Genomic DNA, 13389 nt, shown 5'->3' with positions numbered 1-13389 from the left:
AAAGAGAGAAGAAGCCATCTAGCTACTAACTATGGACCCAAAGGTCTGAGGTAAACTACTCACACTTCATCGGAGGGGCTATGATGATGTAGAAGCCCTCCGTGGTGGATTCCCCTTCCGGCGGAGCTCCGGAACAGGCCCCAAGATGGGATCTCGTGGGTACAGAAGGTTGCGGCGGTGGAATTAGGTTTTTGGCTCCGTATCTGATTGTTTGGGGGTACGTGGGTATATATAGGAGGAAGAAGTACGTCGGTGGAGCTTTGTGGGCCCCACGAGGGTGGGGGGCGCACCCCCCTACCTCGTGCCCACCTCGGAGCTTTCTTGACGTAGGGTCCAAGTCTCCTGGATCATGTTCGGTGAGAAAATCACGTTCCCGAAGGTTTCATTCCGTTTGGACTCCGTTTGATATTCCGTTTCTTCGAAACTCTGAAATAGGCACAAAAAAAGCAATTCTGGGCTGGGCCTCCGGTTAATAGGTTAGTCCCAAAAATAATATAAAAGTGGAAAATAAAGCCCAATATGGTCCAAAACAGTAGATAATATAGCATGGAGCAATCAAAAATTATAGATACGTTGGAGACGTATTAGGCATCCCCAAGCTTAATTCCTGCTCGTCCTCGAGTAGGTAAATGATAAAAAAGAATTTTTGATGCGGAGTGCTACTTGGCATAATTTCAATGTAACTCTTCTTAATTATGGTATGAATATTCAGGTCTGAAAGATTCAAGACAAAAGTTCATATTGACATAAAAATAATAATACTTCAAGCATACTAACTAAGCAATTATGTCTTCTCAAAATAACATGGCCAAAGAAAGTTCATCCCTACAAAATCATATAGTTTAGTCATGCTCCAATTTCGTCACACAAGAATGCTCTCATCATGCACAACCCCGATGACAAGCCAAGCAATTGTTTCATACTTTAGTAATCTCAAACTTTATAAACCTTCACGCAATACATGAGCGTGAGCCATGGATATAGCACTATGGGTGGAATAGAATATGATGGGGGTTATGTGGAGAAGACAAAAAAGGAGAAGGTCTCACATCAACGAGGCTAATCAATGGGCTATGGAGATGCCCATCGGTTGATGTTAATGCAAGGAGTAGGGATTGCCATGCAACGGATGCACTAGAGCTAAAAATGTATGAAAGCTCAACAAAAGAAACTAAGTGGGTGTGCATCCAACTTGCTTGCTCACAAAGACCTAGGGCACTTGAGGAGGCCCATTGTTGGAATATACAAGCCAAGTTCTATATTGAAAAATTCCCACTAGTATATGAAAGTGACAAAACAAGAGACTCTCTATCATGAAGATCATGGTGATACTTTGAAGCACAAGTGTGGAAATAAAGATAGTAGCATTGCCCCTTTTTATTTATTTTCTTTTTTTGGGCCTTCTTTTTTTCTTTGGCCTTTTTTTGGGACAATGCTCTATTAAATGATGATCATCACACTTCTATTTATTTACAACTCAATGATTACAACTCGATACTAGAACAAAGTATGACTCTATATGAATGCCTCCGGCGGTATACCGGGATATGCAATGAATCAAGAGTGACATGTATGAAAGAATTATGAACGGTGGCTTTGCCACCAATACTATGTCAACTACATGATCATGCTAAGCAACATGACAATGATGAATGTGTCATGATAAATGGAATGGTGGAAAGTTGCATGGCAATATATCTCGGAATGGCTATGGAAATGCCATAATAGGTAGGTATCGTGGTTGTTTTGAGGAAGATATAAGGAGGTTTATGTGTGAAAGAGCGTATCATATCACGGGGTTTGGATGCACCGGCGAAGTTTGCACCAACTCTCAATGTGAGAAAGGGCAATGCACGGTACCGAAGAGGCTAGCAATGATGGAAGGGTGAGAGTGCGTATAATCCATGGACTCAACATTAGTCATAAAGAACTCACATACTTATTGCAAAAATCTACAAGCCATCAAAAACCAAAGCACTACGCGCATGCTCCTAGGGGGATAGATTGGTAGGAAAAGACCATCGCTCATCCCCGACCGCCACTCATAAGGAGGACAATCAAAGAACACCTCATGTTTCAAATTTGTTACATAACATTTACCATACGTGCATGCTACGGGACTTGCAAACTTCAACACAAGCATTTCTCAAATTCACAACTACTCAACTAGCACGACTTTGATATTATCACCTCCATATCTCAAAACAATTATCAAGCATCAAACTTTTCTTAGTATCCAACGCACTCAAAAGAAAGTTTTACAAATCTTGAATACCAAGCATATTATTATTATTAAGCAAATTACCATGCTATTTAAGACTCTCAAAATAATCTAAGTGAAGCATGAGAGATCAATAGTTTCTATAAAACAAATCCACCACCGTGCTCTAAAAGATATAAGTGAAGCACTAGAGCAAAACTATATAGCTCGAAAGATATAAGTGAAGCACATAGAGTATTCTATCAAATTCCAATTCATGTATGGCTCTCTCAAAAGGTGTGTACAGCAAGGATGATTGTGGTAAACTAAAAAGCAAAGACTCAAATCATACAAGACGCTCCAAGCAAAACACATATCATGTGGTGAATAAAAATATAGCTCCAAGTAAAGTTACCGATGGAAGTAGACGAAAGAGGGGATGCCTTCCGGGGCATCCCCAAGCTTTGACTTTTTGGTGTCCTTAGATTATCTTGAGGGTGCCATGGGAATGCCCAAGCTTAGGCTCTTGCCACTCCTTGTTCCATAATCCATCAAAAGATTTCACCCAAAACTTGAAAACTTCACAACACAAAACTCAACAGAAATCTCGTGAGCTCCGTTAGCGAAAGAAAACAAAAGACCACTTCAAGGTACTGTAATGAACTCATTATTTATTTATATTGGTGTTAAACCTACTGTATTCCAACTTCTCTATGGTTTATAAACTATTTTACTAGCCATAGATTCATCAAAATAAGCAAACAACACACGAAAAACAGAATCTGTCAAAAACAGAATAGTCTGTAGTAATCTGTAACTAACGCAAACTTCTGTAACTCAAAAAATTCAGCCAAAATAGGACGACCTAGGCAATTTGTTTATTGATCAGCAGCAATTGTAATCACTATTTTATCACGTTCTGGTGATTTTTAACAATTGTTTTCGTGAACAGAAAGTTTCTGGAAATTACAGCAAGATCAAATGACTATCATCCAAGAAGATCCTATAGGTTTAACTTGGCACAAACACTAATTAAAACATAAAAACACATCTAACCAGAGGCTAGATCAAAGATTTATTCCTAAACAGAAGCAAAAGCAAAAAAACTAAAAATAAAATTGGGTTGCCTCCTAACAAGCGCTATCGTTTAACGCCCCTAGCTAGGCATAAAAGCAAGGATAGATCTAGGTATTGCCATCTTGATTCTTAATTCTTTTAGCGGAGTCATGTTCGAATCCGGGAGGTTCTTTACGTTTCCCTTCATATTCAGAAATCTTGAGATCTAAAGAGTCCAACCGCTTATTCCAAAGGGTAATCAACATATTCATGCGGTGGAGATTCCCGCTAACACTCTTAAGAGGTTCAAGAGACTTTTGTAAAATCTTAGTTACTTCGCAAATTTTCTCAAAAACTTGCGTTTCCTCTTGGGTATGATGAGACCCCTTTTGTTGAGGTAGAGTTCCTACTATACCTTCTATAATTTCATGTGCAATACTGGGATCAATTTCAATAAAATTGCCTTTGGCAACGCAATCCAAAAGTTGTCTATGAGACATATTTGGTCCAACATAAAAGTTGCGAAGCAAAATTATAAAATTCACCTCTAGGGTACAATTACGATAAGATTCCATCATTCTGAACCAAGCATCTAAGTTTTCTCCTTGTTTTTGTTTGAAGTGAAGAACCTCAAACTCAGGGGACAAAGGAGCAGAAAGAGGACTAGCCATAACAGCAAGCAAGCGAGAAAGAGGCAAACGGAAAAGAGAGGGCGAATAAAACGGCAAGGGTGAAGTGGGGGAGAGGAAAACGAGAGGCAAATGGCAAATAATGTAATGCGAGAGATAAGGGATTGTGATGGGTACTTGGTATGTTGACTTTTGCATAGACTCCCCGGCAACGGCGCCAGAAATTCTTCTTGCTACCTCTTGAGCACTGCGTTGGATTTCCCCGAAGAGGAAAGGATGATGCAGCAAAGCAGCGTAAGTATTTCCCTCAGTTTTTGAGAACCAAGGTATCAATCCAGTAGGAGGCTACGCGCGAGTCCCTCGTACCTACACAAAGCAAATAACTCCTCGCAACCAACGCGAATAGGGGTTGTCAATCCCTTCACGGTCACTTACGAGAGTGAGATCTGATAGAGATGATAGATAATATTTTTGGTATTTTTGCTATAAAGATGCAAAGTAAAATAAAAGGCAAAGTAAAAAAGCAAAGCAATAATAAAGTGATGGAAGATTAATATGATGGAGATAGACCCGGGGGCCATAGATTTCACTAGTGGCTTCTCTCAAGAGCATAAGTATTCTACGATGGGTGAACAAATTACTGTTGAGCAATTGACAGAATTGAGCATAGTTATGAGAATATCTAGGTATGATCATGTATATAGGCATCACGTCCGAGACAAGTAGACCAACTCCTGCCTGCATCTACTACTATTACTCCACTCATCGACCGCTATCTAGCATGCATCTAGAGTATTAAGTTCAAGAAAACAGAGTAACGCCTTAAGCAAGATGACATGATGTAGAGGGATAAATTCATGCAATATGATAAAAAAAAACCCCATCTTGTTATCCTCGATGGCAACAATACAATACGTGCCTTGCTGCCCCTACTGTCACTGGGAAAGGACACCGTAAGATTGAACCCAAAGCTAAGCACTTCTCCCATTGCAAGAAAAACCAATCTAGTAGGCCAAACCAAACTGATAATTCGAAGAGACTTGCAAAGATAACCAATCATACATAAAATAATTCAGAGAAGATTCAAATATTGTTCATAGATAATCTTGATCATAAACCCACAATTCATCGGTCTCAACAAACACACCGCAAAAAGAAGATTACATCGAATAGATCTCCACGAGAGAGGGGGAGAACATTGTATTGAGATCCAAAAAGAGAGAAGAAGCCATCTAGCTACTAACTATGGACCCAAAGGTCTGAGGTAAACTACTTACACTTCATCGGAGGGGCTATGATGATGTAGAAGCCCTCCGTGGTGGATTCCCCTTCCGGTGGAGCTCCGGAACAGGCCCCAAGATGGGATCTCGTGGGTACAGAAGGTTGCGGCGGTGGAATTAGGTTTTTGGCTCCGTATCTGATCGTTTGGGGGTACGTGGGTATATATAGGAGGAAGAAGTACGTCGGTGGAGCTTCGTGGGCCCCATGAGGGTGGGGGCCCGCCCTAGGGGGTGGGCGCGCCCCCCTACCTCGTGCCCACCTCGGAGCTTTCTTGACATAGGGTCCAAGTCTCCTGGATCATGTTCGGTGAGAAAATCACGTTCCCGAAGGTTTCATTCCGTTTGGACTCCGTTTGATATTCCGTTTCTTCGAAACTCTGAAATAGGCAAAAAAACAGCAATTCTAGGCTGGGCCTCCGGTTAATAGGTTAGTCCCAAAAATAATATAAAAGTGGAAAATAAAGCCCAATATGGTCCAAAACAGTAGATAATATAGCATGGAGCAATCAAAAATTATAGATACGTTGGAGACGTATCATTCGCCCACTTCCACGGCTCGTAAGGGGCGTCGGGTGCGGGACTCCGGGGAGCCGGTGGCGGTGTGTGCGGAGCGTCGTGTAGCGGCCAAGGATCTGCCTCCCCCAGGTACCTCTTCCCATCCTTCCTCCCCTCCCTCCCCTGTTCGGTTGGTATTGCCTTCTTTCTCTGATGATCATTTATTACACGTTCTATCTGATGTGGGGGTCTCTCTTGATCCGGGGTTTGGTTCTCCTTCTACTATCCTCTCTCTCTCATTGGGGCAAATGACTTGGCCCAAGCGGCCATTGCTAAGGCCAAGGAGGCGGCTGCGGCGAATGTGGTCGTTGCAGATCCGGTTGTGGTGGGGGAGGGGGGGTGACAATGGTGGTGGCCAAGTTCGCCCTCCCTCCTCCAAGAGGGTTCCTTCTAAACATACTAATCCATGCGTAGCCCCGTGCAGGTCCAACCTTCACATCAAAAACCTTTCTTTCAAATGAAAGCGCTATTCTAGAATATAAGGGGTTTCGGTGCTAGGGGGCGCCGAGATCAGCTTAGGGATGTGGTTAGAGGTGAAAATATTGACATAATAGGGCTGGTTGAAACGTCCAAGGAATCCTTCTCTCCCAACGAACACTCTGCCATCACGGGGATGGATAGATTCGATTGGAATTGTCTCCCTGCTTCGGGCCACTCTGGTAGGATTTTAATTGGCACTAAACGAGACCTTTTTTATTTTGTTACCTTTGACCATGGTATTTTTTGGGCTAGCACAGTTGTTCATCATCGACGTTTCAATACTATCTGGGAAATTATGATTGTGTATGGACCTACTGACCACTCCTTGTCTCCACTTTTCCTTGACGAGATTTCCACCAAAATCGATGCTTGTACTTTGCCTATTCTGGTGGGAGGGGACTTTGATCTTTTACGCTCTCCTGCGGACAAGAATAATCGCAACTTCTCTTGGCCTCTTGCTGATGCTTTTAATGGTTTCATTAGAAACTACGCTTTACGTGAACTTCCTCGGGTGGGAGCACATTTTACCTGGACTAATCATCAGACCGACCCAGTACGATCGGTGTTGGACCGTGTCTTCATATGTTCGAACTAGGACTCCTTATTCCCTCGTGCTTCCTTGAAAGCTAGATTGATCGTGGGCTCCGACCACGCTCCTCTTATTCTAGACGCGGGCCTGGACAACACTACTATTTCTTCCCGGTTCCAGTTCGATGCTTCCTGGCTTCTAGTGGATGGGTTTGTAGATACGCTAGCTAACAAGATCTCTGTGTTGCTGGCTTCTTTTCATCCGTCGTTTGGCCCCATGGACGATTGGCACAAATGTTCCTATGCGATTCGCAAATTCTTACGTGGATGGTCTCATAATAGAGCAACGGAGGCCCGATGGACTGGGCCTTTCGGAGAGAGACTGGTCTGTTCGATATGCCCTAGAGGAGGCCCTGATGCAGTTGCATCAGCAGGCTGAGATATACTGGCGCCAATGGGGCACTTTGAATTGGACTCTTAAGGGCGACTCCCCCATGACATATTTTTTTGCCATTGCCAATGGCAGGAGGAGATGTTCGATCGATAGTCTTCTTATTAATGGTGTTAAAGTTTCGGACCAGTCACAAATCTTGCCGCATGTGATTGATTTCTTTTCGTCCCTCCTCTCTGCCAAGCCGGAGTCTGGCCTCTCGATTTCTCTATCTTTGTGGGATGCACCTTCTAGGATTTCTAGGGCTGACAATGACGCCTTACTTCTGCCTCTTTATGAGGAGGAAATTTGGGAGGTCATCAAATCTGCTAATCCCAATGCAGTTTGGGCCCAAATGGCTTCTCTATCCCTTCTTTAGGAAGTTCTGGCCACAACTTCGGCCTCTGGTGTGTAAGATTATCCAAGGCTTTTGCCTAGGGACGGTGGATATATCCCGGCTCAATTATCCTTTCATCACTCTCATTCCTAAGGTCAAAGGGGCCGATTTGATTTCATAGTTTAGGCCGATTGCCCTTATTAACAACTTTGTGAAATTTCCGGCGAAGGGTTTTGCCACTCGCTTGTCTCCTGTTGCTCACAGAACTCACAACCCATTCCAATCTGCTTTCGTCAAAGGGAGATTCATTCTTAACAGGATTCTCTACCTGCATGAGATTGTTCATGATCTCAAAATCCTTAAAGCTAAGGCGGTGATACTAAAATTGGACTTTGAAAAAGCGTACGATTCGGTCAGTTGGCCTTTTCTTAGGCAGGTCCTTCTTGCCAAAGGCTTTGATGGAGCCTATGTTCATAGGATTATGCAGTTGGTCTCAGGGGGGCACACGGCTATCTCGGTAAATGGCCAGGTGAGTAATTTTTTCACCAATGGCAGGGGCCTACGGCAAGGTGACCCAGCTTCACCCATTTTGCTTAACTTTGTGGCGGATGCTCTCTCTCGTATTCTTTCCAGGGCTGCCTCATGCAGGCACATCTCTCCGGTCATCTCTCACCTCATCCCTGAAGGCGTCACGCATCTCCAGTATGCGGACGACACCATCATTACGGTGGAACTTAACGACTCGTGAATTGCCCACCTTAAGTTCATTCTGTTATGTTTTGAAGCCTTATCGAGTCTTAAGATCAATTTCTCCAAAAGCGAGGTCATTATCACTGGTGTAGATGATTCGGAGGCTTTACGGGTGGCCCATCTTCTTAATTGCAGCCTAGGTTCCTTCCCCTTCAAGTACCTGGGCCTTCTGATTTCCCCGGACAAATTATGTGCCAAGGAGTTCGCTCATGTTGTTGCTAAGGTGGGGAACAGGGTGCTACCTTGGCGGGGCAGATATAATACAAATGCTGGGAAGGTTGCCTTGATTAATTCTTGCCTTTCCTCCCTACCTATGTTTATCATGGGATTTTATCTCCTTTCTGCTGGTACTCATGATGGATTTGATAAGCATAGGGGTGCTTTCTTCTGGAACTCTGCGGATAATAAATGTATATATAGGTTGGTTAAGTGGAAATTATTTGTAGACCCAAAAACCTTGGGGGGTTGGGGATCATTAACACTGCTATTATGAACAGATGCCTCATGATCAAATGGTGGCGGAAAATCATGACCACGGGAGTTAACACCTCGTGGTTCTCTATTCTCAAGGCTAAGTATTTCCCTACATCAAATCCTATATTCGCTGCTTCTTGGAGAGGGTCTCAATTTTGGAAAGACCTTGTCAAGGTTCGCCCCTTTTTTAAGGAACATGTTGAAAGTGCAACTATCCCAGGGTGGTTTTGGTAATTCCTAACAACATATAGCTCATTGAGCTAATGCTATTCCAAGATAAACATTTCAGGAAAGCTCAATGATTGGCATGGCATAGATTAGAAAGTGGACCCTTCAAAATGCTAAGGACAAAGGATTGGCTCAAGCTCAAAGCACAAGACTCTACATTTTCTATTTTAGTGATCCAAGATCACATTGAGTCTATAGGAAAAGCCAATACTATTAAGAAGGGATGAGGTGTTGCTTAATGAGGATCTTGCTCAAAATGCTTAGTGATATGCTCCAAAACCCTCCACTACTTTCTCATATACACATATGTCCTAAACCAAAAAGTCCAACTCGGCCCCACCAAAATTTCATATCCGGAGCCACTGCCAGAAACCCTAATCAATTCGGTCTCACCGATAGGGATCTCGGTCCCACCGAGATGGGGTTGTAATCTCTCTGTTTCCTTTTCGTAACATTTCGGTCAAACCGAGATGAGCGATCGGTCCCACCGAGATTGCAATGCAAACTCTCTGTTTCCCTTTCGTAACGTTTCGGTCCAACCGAGATGAGCGAATCGGTCCCACCGAGTTTGCCTGACCAACTCTCTGTTTGACTATTACCAAAATCGGTCTCACCGAGTTTGTGTAATCGGTCCCACCGCGATTACGTTATGCCCTAACCCTAATGACATCGGTCCCACCGAGTTGATCCAGTCGGTCCCACCGAGAATCCTAACGTTCACATTTTGAACTAAATCGGTCAGACCGAGTTTCATTATTCGGTCCCACCGAGTTTGGTGATTTGTGTGTAACGGTTAGATTTTGTGTGGAGGCTATATATACCCCTCCACCCACTCTTCATTCGTGGAGAGAGCCATCAGAACATGCCTACACTTCCAACACATATTTTCTGAGAGAGAACCACCTACACTTGTGTTGAGGTCAAGATATTCCATTCCAACCACATGAATCTTGATCTCTAGCCTTCCCCAAGTTGCTTTCCACTCAAATCTTCTTTCTACCAAATCCAAATCCTGTGAGAGAGAGTTGAGTGTTGGGGAGACTATCATTTGAAGCACAAGAGCAAGGAGTTCATCATCAACACACCATTTGTTACTTCTTGGAGAGTGGTGTCTCCTAGATTGGCTAGGTGTCACTTGGGAGCCTCCGTCAAGATTGTGGAGTTGAACCAAGGAGTTTGTAAGGGCAAGGAGATCGCCTACTTCGTGAAGATCTACCCGAGTGAGGCAAGTCCTTCGTGGGCGACGGCCATGGTGGGATAGACAAGGTTGCTTCTTCATGGACCCTTCGTGGGTGGAGCTCTCCGTGGACTCGCGCAACCGTTACCTTTCGTGGGTTAAAGTCTCCATCAACGTGGATGTACGATAGCACCACCTATCGGAACCACGGATAAAAAATCTCCGTGTCAACATTGTGTTTGCTCCTTCAAACTCATCCCTTTACCTTCATATGCAATTGTTTTACATTCCGCTGCTATACTCTTAGAATTGCATGTGTAGGTTGATTGCTTGACTTGTGCTAAGTTTCCTAAAATCTGCCAAGAACTAAAATTGGGAAAGGCTAGATTTTTATTTGGTCAAGTAGTCTAATCACCCCCCCTCTAGACATACTTCTGATCCTACAAGTGGTATCAGAGCTTTGGTCTCCATTTGCTTTGATTTCCATAGCTTTTGGTGGTCATACCCTTGGTTTCACAACCTAGGAGAGTATGGCGTCTAGCGAGGGAAATCACCACCGTAGAGGTCCTTACTTTGATGGTACTAATTTTGCTAGTTGGAAGCAAAAGATGAAAATGCATATTCTTGGACATAACCCCGCCGTTTGGGCTATTGTGTGTATTGGCTTGCAAGGTGAATTCTTTGATGGGAGAGAACCGAACCGTGATGCTACCGCGGAAGAATTGTAGATGCTACAATACAATGCTCAAGCTTGTGATATTCTCTTCAATGAATTGTGCCCCGAAGAATTCAACAAAATCAGCCGTCTTGAGAATGCAAAGGAAATTTGGGATACTTTGATTGATATGCACGAAGGTACCGACTCCGCCAAGGAATCCAAATTGGATGTGCTTCAAAGTCAACTTGACAAGTTCAAAATGAAGGATGGTGAAGGTGTCGCTGAAATGTACTCTAGGCTTGCTCTCATCACAAATGAGATTGCCGGCTTAGGAAGTGAAGAGATGACCGATAGATTCATCATCAAGAAGATCCTAAGAGCCTTGGATGGAAAATATGATACCATGTGCACATTGATCCAAATGATGCCCAATTACAAAGATCTCAAGCCAACGGAAGTCATTGGAAGAATTGTTGCTCATGAGATGTCACTCAAGGATAAGGAAGAGCTTCACAACAAGTCAAGTGGTGCTTACAAAGCCTCGTGTGATGCTCCCACATCATCAAGTGAGAAGCAAACCTTCAATGAAGAATTGAGCTTAATGGTGAAGAACTTCAACAAGTTCTACAAGAGTAGAAGCAAAGAAAGAAGCTCCAAGTCAAGGTCCTACAATGACAAAAGATCTTCTAGTCGTGAGCGAAATTGTTACAATTGTGGAAGACCCGGACACTACTCCAATGAGTGTACGACCCCCTACAAAAGAAGAGAAGATTCTCCCAAAAGAAGAAGTAGAAGAGAAGAATCACCACCAAGAGAAAGGAGGAGTAGAGATGATCGTTATGAACGAAGACCCTCTCAGAGAAGCAAGGATTCGGAAAGGAAGGAAAAGTCATCAAGGAGCTACACAAAAAGAAGACATCAAGCTCATGTTGGTGAATGGGTATCCGGCTCCGACTCCGACAATCACTCCGAAAGAAGTTATCACTCCGACTCCGAATATACTCAAGATGAAGGTGTTGCCGGTCTAGCACTTGTGTCAACCAACTCCTACGACATATTTGACTCACCAAATGAAGGAATTGGAAGATGCTTCATGGCCAAAGGTCCAAAGGTAACACATCCCGAGTATGTTGATTTCAATAGTGATGAAGATGATTTGCTAGGTGATGATGATTTACTTGTTGACAACTCTAGTGATGAAAACTATGATGAAACATCAATTAATCATGCTAATCAAGATAAAATGAATGATGATGATAAGAAGGAGATTGAGCGTCTAACTCAAGAACTAAACACTCTTAAGTTAGCTCATGAAACTACCTTGGAAAATCATCGAGAACTTTTAAAGACTCATGATAAGCTACGCTTTGAAAAGCTCAACCTTGAGCAAGAGCATGAGTTTTTAAAGGCAATCAATGATGATCTTCGCAAGAAAAGTTCTTCTTACATTGCCAAGCGTTTACTCTTGTCTACTTACATGCCACAAGTTAAATCTAGCAACAAGAACAAGAAAGATTCTTCATCTAGTAGTAACAACAATCATGCTAAATCCAATGTTGATGCTTCTAGTAGTTCTCTTGATTCCACTAATGATTCTCTTAGCCAAGTTACACTTGAGCAAGAAAATAGCTTATTGAAGGGAATCATAGAGAAAGGTGTTTACAAGAGTCTTGCCGGAAGTAAGCAATTTGAGGAAATTGTGCGCAAGCAAGGAAGACACCGGAAGAATCAAGGTGTTGGTTTTGAACGAAAGTTCAATGCCAATGGAGTTGAGTGGGAAGAAGATCAATACCCCAAGACGAAGTTTGTTCCTCAACAAGAGAAGTATGATCCTACTTCTTTCAAAGGAACACAAGCTCAAGATGATCTTCCACCACAAGACCACAAGCAAAAAGGCAAGGACAAGCTTCAAGAGGAAATTGATGCATTTGAAGAAGCACCTAAGGCCTTGGTCAAGTGGGTTCCCAAGACTACATCAAGTTCTACTTCATCAAGCACAACTACGATTCCAAGGATTCCCATCAAGATGATGTGGATCCCGAAGAAGAAGAACTAGAGAGTTCTTGAGGGTGACTCCGCCAACATACTTCACTCTTATCATTTTGGCGAGGACAAGTGCAAACAACTTCCATATCTTGCACTAGTTCAAGGAGTCACAAACCCTCTTGTTGGTAAGACAAGGGACAAGGTAACCTAATGCTTTCATGGACATCATCTTGTGTGTGCATCACTCTATGTCTATGGATATCCTTGTTTGTTCCTTGTGGGACTAACCCGTGTAGGTATTGAAAGTGCAACTCACTCCAAAGGATTGCTCCGAATGATCTACATCAACATTGAGCATCTACATCTTCAACACCTACATGAAGTCATCATCGACAAAACCCAAGGTTAGTTCATCCCTTTTAGGGGGGATATCACATCTAGGGGGAGCTTTACACAAACCAATGAGCTAAAGCAACTCTAATAGTGTGATCACAACAATGCTTTATGTAAAAGTGGTAACCCCACTTGTGCTTAAACGATGAGTATGACCTATGATCAAGTGTTCTCATTTGACTCCTAAGTCAATATACTCATATATAGATGACCTAGTCATCGCCAATT

The sequence above is a fragment of the Triticum aestivum genome, chromosome 4D (genome assembly GCF_018294505.1).
Source record: "Triticum aestivum cultivar Chinese Spring chromosome 4D, IWGSC CS RefSeq v2.1, whole genome shotgun sequence".
Taxonomy (NCBI): Eukaryota; Viridiplantae; Streptophyta; class Magnoliopsida; order Poales; family Poaceae; genus Triticum; species Triticum aestivum.
The sequence above is the reverse complement of the archived record's forward strand: the minus strand, read 5'-3'. Positions refer to the sequence as shown.